Source organism: Oncorhynchus gorbuscha, linkage group LG18 (assembly GCF_021184085.1).
Source record: "Oncorhynchus gorbuscha isolate QuinsamMale2020 ecotype Even-year linkage group LG18, OgorEven_v1.0, whole genome shotgun sequence".
In the NCBI taxonomy this organism is placed as follows: domain Eukaryota; kingdom Metazoa; phylum Chordata; class Actinopteri; order Salmoniformes; family Salmonidae; genus Oncorhynchus; species Oncorhynchus gorbuscha.
In genome coordinates, this window is record NC_060190.1 from 11,822,863 (window position 1) to 11,838,472 (window position 15,610).

Here is a 15,610-nt window from a genome sequence, read left to right on the forward strand (position 1 = left end):
CTGGAGGCTGAGACAGGAGGGGTCAGGAGACACTGTGGCCCCATCCGAGGACACCCCCGGACAGGGCCAAACAGGAAGGATATAATCCCACCCACTTTGCCAAAGCACAGCCCCCACACCACCACCACTAACCCACTATATTAGATTTGTCTGGTCTGGATTAGCTAATAATGTAGCTAATACATTTGTATAAAAATATTAGAAAACAACATCCCATCATCACAAATCAGAAGTCTTTTGTCCACTCCTTGACTACTATACTGAACAAAAATAAACGAAACATGCAACGAATGTTACAATTTTACGGTTACAGTTCATATTAGGAAATCAGCAGGGTTGGGGAGTAAGAGATTACATGTAAAAGATTACAAAAAAAGGTAACAGTAAACCTTTACATTACCAGCAGCAATAGTGTAATCAGATTACAGATTGTTTTTAAATAACTTGATGATTACTTCGATGATTACTTTTAAATTCAGAAAGGATGTTTGCGGGAAAAAATATTTGACACTTCTCTGTTTTCTCAAGACATTCAAATCAGCTTTGAAAAAAGGCGCAAATTTAAATTTGTTCCACCTGAGCGAGTCTGGCCACAAATCAGAGACCACTATGATGACACACCAAATGTGTTTGATGGATCGCGGGAAACGAGCTGGATCCCAAATACTACAAACCCCAATACGAAAATACAATAACCCCATGTCACACCCTGGCCTGAACAAATAATTAAAGAAAACACAAAATACTAAGACCAAGGCGTGACAGCAATTGGGCCATGAAACACAAGCAATTGACATTAGACTGTTGGAAATCTATCCTTTGGACTGATGAGTCCAAATTTGAGATTTTTGGTTCCAACCGCCGTGTCTTTGTGAGGGTAGGTGAATGGTAGGTGAACGGATAAGGTGAACGGATGATTTTCGCACGTGTGGTTCCCACCGTGAATTATGGAGGAGGAAGTGTGAAGGTGTGGGAGTGCTTTGCTGGTGACACTGTCTGTGATTTATTTAGAATTCAAGTCACACTTAACCAGCATGGCTACCACAGCATTCATGCAGTGATACGCCATCCCATCTGATTTGCACTTAGTGGGACTATCATTTGTTTTTCAACAGGACAATTACCCAACACAACTCCAGGTTGTGTAAGGGCTATTTGACCAAGAAGGAGAGTGATGGAGTGCTGCATTAGATCACCGGCATTCCACAATCACCTGACTTCAACCAGATTGAGGTGGTTTGAGATGAGTTGGACCGCAGAGTGAAGGAAAAGCAGCCAATAAGTGCTCAGCATACGTGGGAACTCCATCAAGACTGCTGGAAACGCATTCCTCATGAAGCTGGTTGAGAGAATGCCAGAGTGTGCAAAGCTGTCATCAAGGTAAAGGGTGGCTACTTTGAAAAATCTCAAATATAACATATATTCTGATTTGTTTAAAACTTTTTTGGTTACTACATGATTCCATATGTGTTATTTAATAGTTCTGATGTCTTTACTATTATTCTACACTGTATAAAATACAAAAAAAATAAAGCAAAAACCTTGAATGAGTACAGTGGCAAGAGAAAGTATGTGAGCCCTTTGGAGTTACCTGGATTTCTGTATAAATTGGTCAACAAATTTGAGTCACAACAATAGACAAACATAGTGTGCTTGAACTAATAACACACAGGACCCTGTCTTTCAAAGATAATTCGTAAAAATCCAAATAACTTCACAGATCTTCATTGTAAAGGGCTTAAACACTGTTTCCAATGCTTGTTCAATGAACCATAAACAATTCATTAATGAACATGCACCTGTGAAACGATCGTTAAGACACTAACAGCTTACAGACGGTTGGCAATTAAGGTCAGTTACAAAAACTTAGGACACTAAAGAGGCTTTTCTACTGACTCTAAAAAACACCAAAAGAAAGATGCCCAGGGTCCCTGCTCATCTGCGTGAACGTGCCTTATGCATGCTGCAAGGAGACATGAGGACTGTAGCTTTGGCCAGTGAATTGCAATGTCTGTACTGTGAGACACCTAAGACAGCGCTACAGGGAGACAGAACAAACAGCTGATCGTTCTCGAAGTGGCAGACCATGTGTAACAACACCTGCACAGGATCAGTACATCTGAACATCACATCTGCGGGACAGGTACAGGATGGCAACAACAACTGCCCGAGTTACACCAGGAATGCTCAGACTGTCTGCATTAGGCTGAGAGAGAATGGACTGAGGGCTTGTAGGCCTGTTGTAAGGCAGGTCCTCACTAGGCGTCACCGGCAAGAATGTCGCCTATGGGTACAAACCGTTGCTGGACCAGACAGGATGGCAAAAAGTGATCTTCACTGATCAGTCGCGGTTTTGTCTCATCACGGATGATGGTCGGATTCACGTTTATCGTCAAAAGAAAGAACGTTACACTGAGGCGTGTAGTCTGGAGCGGGATCGATTTGGAGGGTCACAGCATCATCGGACTGAGCTTGTTGTCATTGCAGGCTATCTCAACGCTTTACGTTATAGGGAAGACCTCCTCCCTCATGTGGTACCCTCCCTGCAGGCTCATCCTGACATGACCCTCCACCATGAAAATGCCCCCAGCCATACTGCTCGTTCTGTGCGTGATTTCCTGCAAGACAGGAATGTCAGTGTTCTGCAATGGCCAGCAAAGAGCCCGGATCTCAATCCCATTGAGCACGTCTGGGACCTGTTGGATCGGAGGGTGAGGGCTAGGGCCATTCCCCCCAGAAATGTCCGGGAACTTGCAGGTGCCTTGGTGGAAGAGTGGGATAACATCTCACAGCAAGAACTTGCAAATCTGGTGCCGTCCATGAGGAGGAGATGCACGACAGTACTTAATGCAGCTGGTGGCCACACCAGATACTGACTGTTACTTTTGATTTTGACCTCCCCGCTTTGATCAGGGACACATTATTCCACTCCTGTTAGTCACATGTCTGTGGAACTTGTTCAGTTTGTCTCAGTTATGTTCATACAAATATTTACACATGTTAACTTTGCTGAAAATAAACGCAGTTGACAGTGAGAGGATGTTTCTTTTTTTGCTGAAATTATCAATGGAAATCAAATTTATCAACCCATGGAGGTCTGGATTTGGAGTCACACTCAATTAAAGTGGAAAACCACACTACAGGGCTGATCCAACTTTGATGTAATGTCCTTAAAACAAGTCAAAATGAGGCTCAGTAGTGTGTGTGGCCTCCACGTGCCTGTATGACCTCCCTACAACGCCTGGGCATGCTCCTGATGAGGTGGCGGATGGTCTCCTGAGGGATCTCCTCCCAGACCTGGACTAAAGCATCCACCAACTCCTGGACAGTCTGTGGTGCAACGTGGCGTTGGTGGATGGAGCGAGACATGATGTCCAAATGACTTAAATGTAATGTAATGTAATGTGCTCAATTGGATTCAGGTCTGGGGAACGGGCGGGCCAGTCCATAGCATCAATGCCTTCCTCTTGCAGGAACTGCTGACACACTCCAGCCACATGAGGTCTAGCATTGTCTTGCATTAGGAGGAACCCAGGGCCAACTGCACCAGCATATGGTCTCACAAGGGGTCTGAGGATCTCATCTCGGTACCTAATGGCAGTCAGGCTACCTCTGGCGAGCGCATGGAGGGCTGTGCGGCCCCCCAAAGAAATGCCACCCCACACCATGACTGACCCACCGCCAAACCGGTCATACTGGAGGATGTTGCAGGCATCAGAACGTTCTCCACAGCGTCTCCAGACTGTCACATCTGTCACATGTGCTCAGTGTGAACCTGCTTTCATCTGTGAAGAGCACAGGGCGCCAGTGGCGAATTTGCCAATCTTGGTGTTCTCTGGCAAATGCCAAACGTAAAGCACAACCCCCACCTGTGGACGTCGGGCCCTCATACCACCCTCATGGAGTTTGTTTCTGACCGTTTGAGCAGACATATGCACATTTGTGGCCTGTTAGAGGTCATTTTGCAGGGCTCTGACAGTGATCCTCCTGCTCCTCCTTGCACAAAGGCAGAGGTAGTGGTCCCGCTGCTGGGTTGTTGCCCTCCTACGGCCTCCTCCACATCCTCCTGATGTACTGGCTTGTCTCCTGGTAGCGCCTCCATGCTCTGGACACTACGCTGACAGACACAGCAAACCTTCTTGCCACAGCTCGCATTGATGTTCCATCCTGGATGAGCTGCACTACCTGAGCCACTTGTGTGGGTTGTAGACTCCGTCTCATGCTACCACTAGAGTGAAAGCACCGCCAGCATTCGAAAGTGACCAAAACATCAGCCAGGAAGCATAGGAACTGAGAAGTGGTCTGTCGTCACCACCTGCAGAACCACTCCTTTATTGGGGGTGTCTTGCTAATTTCCTATAATTTCCACCTGTTGTCTATTCCATTTGCACAACAGCATGTTAAATTTATTTTCCATCAGTGTTGCTTCCTAAGTGGACAGTTTGATTTCACAGAAGTGGGATTGACTTGGAGTTACATTGTGTTGTTTAAGTATATATATATATATATATAATTAGATTTTTGAAGAATATAACTTATAAATGCCTCATGATCTTAGTTCAATGGTCACACCCAAAATATAAGCTTGTATTACTCCAATGTTTTTAAACATTGTAAATGTAACAAACATGGTATAGCCTCATACCATGGTTAAAACCATTTTTATATCATGGATTTTCAGTCCTTGCATCCATAGCTCTGTCTATTTATCTGAGAGTGGTTACATTTCTCCAGGCCCATCCCTCAGCTAATTACCAAAACAGAGGCCGGGCGAACGTTTTGTTATCGTTTCATCTGTGTATTTGCCCTTTAAACAGCTGCACATTATCAAGATATCAAAGTGTCACCAACAAAAAGGTAAACAATAGGCCTTTAGCAAATGGAGCATATCGCATTCATTTTTCACATGTAAATAGCACTTTTCAGTAGTGCTCAAAGCATGCCATTTGATGAGCGCAGCATTTATTTTTCAACTTGAATCAACGAGCCCAATCAGTCCTCCATGACATCAAAATCATAAACAACAGAGTAGGGCTGGCGAATAAGTACTTAGTTTTAGGGTCATGCTCGGGTAAAACAATTTGGTTAATCTATACTTCCGTGTTTCCAAGTCCTATTCTTGAAGAGCAAGGAGCATAACATTTATTGGAATCACTGGAATTCGGATTGACTTTGGTTTTAAATGTAAAGATATAATTTAATCGTATTATTATATGTAGTAGAAAACGACGGGGTAGAAGAAGCCTACATAAGCAACCTATAAAGTAACATTTAACATCCATTTATGGTCAGCTATGTAAACCTTAACGTTGATTTATCCTGCAATAGACGTTGTTCAAATGGTATCATACCTTTTTGTCTTCTTCTAATGCCTCTTAAGGGGAACGTAATCTAAAAGTAACGGAATGTAATCAGATTACGTTACTGAGTTTGGGTAATCCAAAAGTTACATTACTGATTACAATTTTGAAACAGGTAACTAGCAACTGTAACGGATTACATTTCGAAAATAACCTACCCAACCCTGGAAATCAGTCAATTTAAATAAATAAATGAGGCCCTAATCTATGGATTTCACATGACTGGTCAGGGGTTTAGCCATAGGTGGGCCTGGGAGGGCATAGGCCCACCCACTTGGGAGCCAGGCCCAGCCAATATGAATAAATTGTTCCCCACAAAAGAGCTTTATTACAGACAGAAATACTCCTCAAACGATATCGCAGGTGAAGAAGCCAGATGTGAAGGTCCTCGACTGGCATGGTTACTCGTAATCTGCAGTTGTGAGGCCGGTTGGACGTACTGCCAAATTCTCTAAAACGACGTTGGAAGCAGTTTATGGTAGAACATTCAAATTTAAATTCCATGGAATCAGCTCTGGTGGACATTCCTGCAGTCAGCATGCCAATTGAACACTTCCTCAAAACATGAGACGTTTCTGGCATTGTGTTGTGTGACAAAACTGCATATTCTAGAGTGGCCTTTTATTGTCCCCAACACAAGTTGCACCTGTGTGATGATCATGCTGTATAATCAGCTTATTGATATGCCACACCTGTCAGGTGGAAGGATTATCTTGTTAAAGGAGAAATACTCACGAGCACTCACTAATAAATCCACAGAATTTGAGTTAAAAATACTTTTGTAAGGAAGGAACTGGGATATTTATTTCAGCCCATAAAACATGAGGCCAACACCTTACATGTTGTGTTAATATTTTTATTGAGTATATACAGTATATTACCAGCCCAAGGCATGCGGTGAATGAATGAATGTTTGCCACCCTCTAGTGGAAAAAATCTAAAACATACAGCGACCTGTAAATGTTGGAAATGAACTGAAAACTGACATGACTTTACACTTTACTGTCAGTAGAGGTCAGAGTAACTTTAGAAATGGAGAGAGAAACAGCTTGAGACAGCCAATCATACACAGAGATGAAGTTCTGGGAGGATGTTTGCATGTAAGGTATGGGATGATTGCTAGACTAGGTAGGCTACTATTATGATACACAGAGATTATGTTCTGGGACAATATTTGCATGTAAGGTATGGGATGGTTACTAGGCTACTATTACTTCCTATAATAAGTGACACACAGGTCTACAGTGTCATTACTGTTTTGCAACATATTCAGATCTACCGGAGTTTGGCCGAAACCTGAATGAAACCTGAATCTGTTGCACCTGCAGGTGTCACAGTTGCTCAGTTACTTACACACCTCCCTAAGCATTGGTGTCTGTATCTTGTCCATCTACAACTGTTTAATGAATACTAATTGGCAGGTGTTCAGGACAGACCCTGTTGTACTAGTTCACAGGAGCCGGAAAGCAACACATGTATTAAACGCAGGCATCCCTTTGTTCATAGGTCATTTCATACATTGAAGGCTATCATCTCTGTACTTACCTGCCTACTGTTGTTTAAGTCTCTGTCTCTCTGTCTCTCTGTCTCTGTCTCTCTCTTCCTCTCTCCCTCTCTCCCTCTCTCCCTCTCCCTCTCTCTCTCTGTCTCTCTCTCTGTCTCTCTGTCTCCCCTCTCCCTCTCTCTCTCTGTCTCTGTCTCTGTCTCTCTCTCTCTCTCTCTCTCTCTCTCTCTCTCTCTCTCTCTCTCTCTCTCTCTCTCTCTCTCTCTCTCTCTCTCTCTCTCTCTCTCTCTCTCTCTCCCCCTCTTTGTCTCCCCTTCTCTTTCTCTCTCTCTCTCTCTCTCTCTCTCTCTCTCTCTCTCTCTCTCTCTCTCTCTCTCTCTCTCTCTCTCTCTCTCTCTCTCTCTCTCTCTCTCTCTCTCTCTCTCTCTTCCATTCAGATGACGCAGATGGGTGGATGACTCACCATGGTCTCCCAGGACCAGATATTTTCTCGCAGTTTGTTCTTCCGTCCTCCTCCCTGCGTCACTGGCCTCACATGATGTGCAGTCATTACGCTCAAGCCCCAGCACTCATTGGCAAATGCCATCCGTTAAGGCCACCAAATCCCTGTCCTCCTCTCTCACTCTCTCTCTCTCGCCTTCGATCCTATCACTCAATAACCCAAGGAACCATTACCATTCCTTTGCCATTAGTGTTCCCTTCTCCAAGTCTGAAACCTGGTCCAACTGAAAAGTACTGAACTAAAGACTGAAGTACCAACTGAAGTACTGCCTCCCTACTGTTCTAAGAACAATTTAAATGAGTGTTTTGTGTTTTTCTCTTTCAGGTTTGCTGTGTTTTGTGTGTTTTTCTCTTTCTGGTTTCTGTGTTTTGCTGTGTGTTTTGTCCATCGATGAGGTAAGGACAGGGTAATTGAAGATTTCTGTGTAAGATTCTTTGTTATCTGATTCCATCCAATGGTTGAACCACAGAGACTAGACAGTTCACTCCTCTTCTTTCTTTAACCACATGGATATTGTTTTCCCAGTAAGCACAAATTTGACCAGGTCCTCCTCTCTGTGACAGGTTTCTTATCAGGACAAGGTCTCCAGGTTCCAGTACTGAACTCCATGTACTTTGATTGTAGTTAACTTCCTGCATCGAAGTCTTCCATTTCTCTGCACATCCTGCTCGAGTCCGTGTTCTTCCTTCTTCTTCTCTCAGGAATAGCAGGTCGATTGGCAGTATTGGTTCTAGTCCAAAGACGAAAAAAAAGGGTTGACTCATGTAGAGTTGAGTTATAGGCATGAACAACTTTGTGAGGTAATCCGTCCAGTTCGGTTTCTGTATTTCTTCCAGTTTACTCGGCATACCTAACAAAGTTCTGTTGAAGCATTTCTGCCGGATTTGATTGTGGAAGGTATTGTGTCGTTATTGAGGGTTGTATCCCACTGTAGCTTTGCAACTTTCCGAACAGTTCATTCTCAAACTTCTTCCCCTGATGGGTAGCCGAAACACACAATTATGTCATTGGAGATCTTGCGTGCTGCAGTCCTGCTGGACTTGTTCGGTGTAGTGTAAGTCTGGGCAAACTTTGTGAAGTGGTCTACCAAAACCACAATGTATTCAATACCACAATTGCTTCTCTCCAGATGTTTTTATTTTTTTATTGAATACTTTATTTAACTAGGCAAGTCAGTGAAGAACAAATTCTTATTTAAGTTGAAGGTAGTTGATTGAGATGATCTCAAATGGAGCAAAGGTTTCGATGCTTTGCAATGGTGTTCTTGTCGTTCTGTTTGGTTTCTTTTGCTTCAGACAGCGGCTGACACTTGTCACACAGTGTCCCATTTCTTCTCTCATCTTCGGCCAAAAGAAGCGTTCTCTGGCTAAAGAAACCAAACAAGTGGCGTGCCAGAACTAGTGTTCAAGGGATTTCCTAATTGCACGCCATTTTGCAAGAATTCTCTGATGCGCGTTCCTGTTCAGTCAATAACTCCTCTGACTTGACTCCACCAGACCCAACTTGAAAATAGTTTGTCCCTGACTGGGCTGCTATAGACTCTTTGTTGCTGTGTCTCTCTCCACATGTCTTCCTCCACATTCCGTGTAAAACAAAGCATGTGACAACGACATAGGTGAAATGTGAGATAAACATGAGGAAGCCAGTCGGCGTGAATGTCAAAGTCCCTGCATTACCTGCGTCATCACACTCACTGTGATGGGAGAGAAAACGGGATGTTCTTTATTCGTGTCTTTGAATTGTGAGCTGTACCTGCCAGCTCGTAAATATGGCTTCTACCCTGTACGATCGTGCTATCACTGTGAGATGGAATTATACTACTAGAACGCTGCTGTTTTGATGCGTACTGTAGTACTGTACTAAGAACGCAGGGAGCCTATAAAGAGTTCAAGTTTGCGAAAAGCTAAATGTATTACAATTTTTTTATATGCCTGGTTTATGAAGTACATAGAGTGGGGAGAACAAGTATTTAGTCAGCCACCAGTTGTGCAAGTTCTCCCACTTAAAAAGATGATAGAGGCCTGTAATTATCACCATAGGCACACTTCAACTACGACAGACAAAATGAGAAAGAAAATCCAGAAAATCACATTGTAGGATTTTTAATGAATTTATTTGCAAATTATGGTGGAAAATAAGTATTTGGTCACCCAAAAACAAGCAAGATTTCTGGCTCTCACAGACCTCTAACTTCTTCTTTAAGTCCTCCACTCATTATCTGTATTAATGGCACCTGTTTGAACTTGTTATCAGTATAAAAGACACCTATCCACAACCTCAAACAGTCACACTCCAAACTCCACTATGGCCAAGACCAAAGAGCTGTCAAAGGACACCAGAAACAAAATTGTAGACCTGCACCAGGCTGGGAAGACTGAATCTGCAATAGGTAAGCAGCTTGGTTTGAAGAAATCAACTGTGGGAGCAATTATTAGGAAATGGAAGACATACAAGACCACTGATAATCTCCCTCGATCTGGGGCTCCACGCAAGATCCCCCGTGGGGTCTAAATGATCACAAGAATGGTGAGCAAAAATCCCAGAGCCACACGGGGGGGCCTAGTGAATGACCTGCAGAGAGCTGGGACCAAAGTAACAAAGCCTACCATCAGCAAGGGCATTGAAGATGAAACGTGGCTGGGCCTTTCAGCATGACAATGATCCCAAACACACCACCCGGGCATTGAAGGAGTGGCTTCATAAGAAGCATTTCAAGGTCCTGGAGTGGCCTAGCCAGTCTCCAGATCTCAACCCCATAGAACATCTTTGGAGGGAGTTGAAAGTCCGTGTTGCCCAGCAACAGCCCCAAAACATCACTGCTCTAGAGGAGATCTGCATGGAGAAATGGGCCAAAATACCAGCAACAGTGTGTGAAAACCTTGTGAAGATTTACAGAAAATGTTTGACCTCTGTCATTGCCAACAAAGGGTATATAACAAAGTATTGAGATAAACTTTTGTTATTGACCAAATACTTATTTTCCACCACAATTTGCAAATAAATTCATACAAAATCCTACAATGTGATTGTCTGGATTTTTTTTCTTCTCATTTTGTCTGTCATAGTTGAAGTGTACCTATGATGAAAATTACAGGCCTCTCTCATCTTTTTAAGTGGGAGAACTTGCACAATTGGTGGCTGACTAAATACTTTTTGCCCCACTGTATATCATTCATAAATGTTGATCTCCGAAATTTTTAACGGTAGACTAAGGCAGAGAAAATGCAGAAAATCACATTCAACAGTCTGACCCTATCCTGAAAGAACAACACAATTTCAGATTTCTCCATCAGATTAATATCAGTTCATGTTCAATTTCCCCTGAGCCACAGCTACGACTCAGTTTCCTTTGTTGCCACCAGAATTCATGAAACTGAAGCAGTCAAATTACTAAGCCACAATGAGCCACGACAGGAGCCACGACAGGACAAATCCTCTTTTGTGCATTAGGACTTAAAATAAAATAAAAACACTTGTTTCTCATTGAACTCCCCTGTAAAATAGATGAAAGGAAAGGGAAAGAGGGATACATAGTCCGTTGTACAACTGAATGCATTCAACTGAAATGTGTCTTGTGCATTTAACCCAACCCCTCTGAGAGAACACAATTTTAGGATCTTGATGATATTCTCATCCTTAGTGTGGAAAGGTTCAAGTATGAGTGCCTGTTAGTTTCCACAAGTGTGTGTGACCTTTGAAACAAATTGAAAAAGCAAAAGGCATTAACTATAAACATTTAAAAAATGGTCATTTCGGACTCCCGAGTGGCGCAGCGGTCTAAGGCAATGCATCGCATTGCTTGAGAGGTCACTACAGGCCCGGGTTCGATCCCAGGCTGTGTCATAACCGGCCATGACTGGGAGTCCCGTAGGGTGCCGCACAATTGGCCAAGCGTCGTCTGGGTTAGGCGAGGGTTTGGCTGGGGGGCTTTACCGGATTAAGCGAGCGGTGTTAAGAAGGGTGGTTTCGGGGGTCATGTTTTGGCGCATGACTCGACCCTTGCCTCTCCCGAGCCTGTTGGGGAGTTGCAGGGATGAGACAAGATTGCGATTGGATATCACGAAATTGGTGAGAAAAAGGAGGGTAAAGTACAGAAAACGAAATATAACTAATTCAATTCATTTCAAACATATGATTGCGTACGACCAGTTGTGTGTGCTATGGGCATGCAATAGTGGTAGTAGGCTTACTATTGGGCAAACAAATCTGACTGACAGCTAAGACATCTCCATCAACTAAACCACGAATGACATGCAGGCAAACCTATACATAGCAGCATATCGTTCACTGACGGAAAATAATGACTTTCCCATATATATGTAAATGCTGCAGGTTGTTGGCGTGTTGCTAAGGAACAGTGGGGTGTAGGAGCTGGTTGTGAAGGTTGCTAATTGCAGAATGCACATAAACTAAGTATACGTTCCTAGAAGGGTAATGCCCACCCCCCCCCCACACACACACACACACTTGCATCTCTGTAGTGTGTGTGGGAGAGAGAGAGACAGAGGTCTTTAATAGGGACAATGGGATGGATGCATTATGGTGTGAAAATCAGTACTGTAATCTAAGCCCATTTGCTCTACTGTATTTTAAGACATGTAGGACAGTAAGAAGTTTTCTCTTCTTCCCTAAACAAATATCGATAAATAATGTATAGAGAATGTATACTAATGGCAACCTATCTTATTTCGAAAGAAAAGGATTCAGCACAAAAATTGATTGTACATACATTTTTAATGTCAGCTGATCAAAGTCTTCAACCAAGATTCCAAGGTCACTAGCTGGGGGGAGGGAGAGAGGGAGAGAGAGAGGGAGGAATGGAGAGAGAGAGAGAGAGAGAGAGAGAGAGAGAGAGAGAGAGAGAGAGAGAGAGAGAGAGAGAGAGAGAGAGAGAGAGAGAGAGAGAGAGAGAGAGAGAGAGAGAGAAAGACAGAGAGATAGAGACAGAGAGAGACAGAGACAGGGAGAGGGAGAGGAATGAGGGAGAGAGAATCAATCAGATAGCTGAATTACCCAGCACGGTACCAATGTTTGCATTGCTTTTTCACTCAAGCAGCGTAGCCAGATCAATTACGATTAGCCCCCAACAAAAGGAATTCTAAGATAATGCATCGTTGGTGCAACACGTGGTCAATTATATGCTTTTATCAGATAATTAAATTAGTTACGGTAGGATGGGTATTCAAGTTAGGAAAACTAACTCCAAAAGGGACTACAGGAATCAATAGCTGAAACAAGTGACTAATGTACATGACGTGACTAACGTACATGTACACAGCAAGGGCTTGTGGGTTCTGGTACCCATGGCGATACAAAGTGTGTTTGCCTGAAACCTGAGGATGAGTCATCCACCGTCTCTGCAATGCAGCACACTTCAGGAGAGGCGCGTTGAGGAGTGTGTGTGTGTGTGTGTGTGTGTGTGTGTGTGTGTGTGTGTGTGTGTGTGTGTGTGTGTGTGTGTGTGTGTGTGTGTGTGTGTGTGCGTGCGTGCGTGCGTGTGTGGCATGCCTTAGCACACCATATACACTCTATTCTCACGCTTGTTGCCAGAACAATCACAGACACCGTCAGGACCCCAGGATACTATAAAGGTTTGGTCAAGGGTCAGATGGTAACACTTGACGTCCAATCACCATCAAGGCTGTACCCTGTAATTTGTTGACATCTCCATTAGGCCACCCACCTTGACACTGGTAACACAGATACATAACACGTCTACGACTGGCTATGCACGGCCTGTAACGGCGTTCGTCTGTTGAAAGAAGAGAGTCGGACCGAAATGCAGCGTGTAGGTTACTCATGACTTTAATGAAAGAACGCGGTACATGAAATAACTGAATACTAAATACAAAAACAACAGAACGGAACGTGAAACTAATTACAGCCTATCTGGTGACTACAACTCAGAGATAGGAACAAACACCCACGAAATACAAAGCGAACTCAGGCTACCTAAATACGGTTCCCAATCAGAGACAACGATAAGCACCTGACTCTAATTGAGAATCGCCTCAGGCAGCCAAGCCTATACCACACCCCTAATCAGCCGCAATCCCAAATAATACAAACCCCAATAAGAAACACAACATATAAACCCATTTCACACCCTAGCCTACCCAAACATATAACAAAAACACAAAATACAATGACCAAGGCGTGACACGGCCTCGTAAGCCATTATCCACGTAATATACTGATCAGCTGAAGAGTTGTAAAAGAAACCCAGCATAGTGAACACCAACACTAGTCTAAAAGATCTAACTAGCTACTCTGGCTGTGGAGTTTATAACAGACTGGACCACACACACACACACAACACTGAAATCGTATTATTCAAGACACTTCATTCACATAGACTCACCACCCAATACCCTCCTGCTTATATAAACGTCATGAACATATATTATTCATTCTCCTATAAATGACAGTCACATGATCCAAGGTGATATCCAGTGCATATCAGAGAGATCAAATCAAATGTTATTTGTCACATGCGCCAAATACAACAGGTGTAGACCTTACAGTGAGTTGCTTACTTACAAGCCCTTAACCAACAATGCAGTTTCTAGTGGTGTAATGATGACACCACTCATTGAATGATAATAGCATATTCAATTATTAGAGCAGCCAAATGGCAAATTATATGGTTGACTTCAATAGAGGATTTCCATAAATGTCAAGGGCATAATACAAATAGAGAGACGAATGTGACATTTCAGTCCTTTAGCAGACACTCTTATCCAGAGCAACTTACAGTTAACACATTCACTTCAAGATAGCTTGGTGGAACAACCACATATCACTGTCATAGTAAGTACACTTTTCCTCATTAAAGTAGCTATCGTAGCTATTATTATTTATTTTTGATTGAAGATACTCTTTGAAAAGGTAGGGTTTCAGATGTTTTCGGGAGGATGGGCAGGGACTGTTCTAGCTCCTGGGGGGAAGCTGGTTCAACCATCGGAGTACCAGGACAGAGAAGAGCTTGGACTGGGCTGAGCTGACAGGAGCACACACACAATACACAATACACACACACACACACACACACACACACACACACACACACACACACACACACACACACACACACACACACACACACACACACACACACACACACACACACACACACACACACACACACACACACACACACACACACACACACACACACACACACACACACACACACACACAACACTCAAATCATATTATTCTAGACACTCACATTCACAGGCTCATTGCTCAACACCCTCCTGCCAATATAAGTAAAAATAATATATATTATTCAAGGAACTTCATTCTCCTATAAATGACGGTCACATCTCTTAAATGATCCATGGTGATATCCAATGTCTACCATAAGCATTTCCCCCCTTGGGTTTCTTAAAAGTTACAACGTGGGATTCAGATGGATTTCATTGTCATGTTTTGTCAACGATCTACAAAAAATATGCTGTTATGTCAACGTGGAAGACAGTTTTATAACATTTTATAAAGATTCATGAAAAAAAAAACACTAATATACCTTGATTAGATAAGTATTCACCCCCCCCCCTGAGTCAATACATGTAGTGGCAGCAATTACAGCTGTGAGTCTTCTTGGGTAAGTCTCATAAGAGCTCTGCACACATGTATTGTGCAGTATTTGCCTATTATTCTTTTCTAAATTCTTCAAGGTAGGTGTTGGGGATCATGACTAGACAGCAATTTTCAAGTCTTGCCATAGATTTCCAAGCAGATTTAAGTCACAACTTGATCACTTGATTCACTGTCTTCTTGGTAAGCCACTCCAGTGTAGGTTTGGCCTTTTGCTGTAGGTTATTGTTCTGCTGAAGGGGGAATTCCTCTCCCAGTGTCTGGTGTAAAGCAGACTGAAGCAGGTTTCCCTCTAGGATATTGCCTGTGCTTGGCTCCATCCCGTTTATTTTGATCCTGAAATACTCCCCAGTCGGTGCCGATGTCAAGCATACCAATACCATGATGTAGCCACCACTGAGCTTGAAGATAAGGAGGCAGTTACTGAGCGATGTATTGTGTGTCACACTCTGATCTGTTTCACCTGTCCTTGTGATTGTCTCCACCTTCCTCCAGGTGTTGCCCATCTTCCCCATTATCCCCTGTGTATTTATACCTGTGTTCTCTGTTTGTCCGTTGCCAGTTCGTCTTGTTTGTCGAGTCAACCAGCGTTTTTCTCAGCTCCTGCTTTTCCTAGTCTCTCCTTTTCTTGCCCCTCCTGGT